The sequence below is a fragment of the Mandrillus leucophaeus genome, unplaced genomic scaffold (assembly GCF_000951045.1).
Source record: "Mandrillus leucophaeus isolate KB7577 unplaced genomic scaffold, Mleu.le_1.0 Scaffold531, whole genome shotgun sequence".
In the NCBI taxonomy this organism is placed as follows: domain Eukaryota; kingdom Metazoa; phylum Chordata; class Mammalia; order Primates; family Cercopithecidae; genus Mandrillus; species Mandrillus leucophaeus.
Genome location: NW_012105709.1, coordinates 1,497,467 through 1,498,681, shown reverse-complemented (window position 1 = coordinate 1,498,681; position 1,215 = coordinate 1,497,467).

The window sequence follows — 1,215 nt, the reverse complement described above, 5'->3', positions numbered from 1 at the left end:
AGCAGAGGGAGGAAAAAATTGTGGGAAAAGTTGTAGTCAGGGGCTAGATCTGCACAGACCACCCTGAGACATTTTCATTTCTCTCTCTCTCTCTCTCTCTCTGTCTCTCTCTGTGTGTGTGCGTGTGTGTGTGCGTGTGTGTGTACTTCTTTTTAAATGATGAGAAACTGTTGGAGTGACAGGACTTCTTTTCAGCTGCCAAGCTTTTGGTGTGTGCACTTTTCCTTAACACTTCTTCCAGATTAGGTTCTCCTTAAATTCTGTATGTGGCTGGGAGTGTGGTTATTAGACCTTCCAATGAGAGCACAAAAAATTGGAACTTCCAATGGGAGCACAATTGTTTACAATGATGGTGTGTCTAGGATGAGAATGAGAGAGCCCATTCTATCCCCATCATTGTGAGCATGGAAAATCAGGGGTGACCGCCAGAGAGTAGTTTTCATGTATATTCATATTAGCAGGGCTTCCTCCATGACCCTCCATCTCAATGAAGAGAGAACTTATTTTCATGTCCACATTGTGGATATACCAGTTCTTTCTCATCCGACATGTAGACATGTAACTGGGAGTGTTGCAACAGGCCAGGTCAATAGAATGGAATAACAACAGTGTCTTAGTCAACTCAGGCTGCTGTAATAAAGTGCCATAGGCTGAGTGGTTAACGAACAACAGAAACATTTCTTACAGTTCTGGAGGCTGGAAGTCCAAGATCAAGCTGCTAGCATGGTCAGGTTCTGGTGAGGGTCCTCTTCTGAGTGGCGGACTATGGACTTCTTGCTGTGTCTTCACATGGTAGAAAGACAGTTAGCTAGCTCTCTGGCCTTTTCTTATAAGGGCACTTTTTTTTTTAAATTATACTTTAAGTTCTAGGGTACGTGTGCACAACGTGCAGGTTTGTTACACATGTATACATGTGCCATGTTGGTGTGCTGCACCCATTAACTCATCAGTTACATTAGGTATATCTCTTAATGCTATCCCACCCCCCTCCTCCTACCCCACGACAGGCCCCAGTGTGTGATGTTCCCCTTCCTGTGTCCAAGGGTTCTCATTGTTCAATTCCCACCTATGAGTGAGAACATGCGATGTGGTGGTTTTTTGTCCTTGCGATAGTTTGCTGAGAATGATGGTTTCCAGCTTCATCCACGTCCCTACAAAGGATATGAACTCATCCTTTTTTATGGCTGCATAGTATTCCATGGTGTATATGTGCCA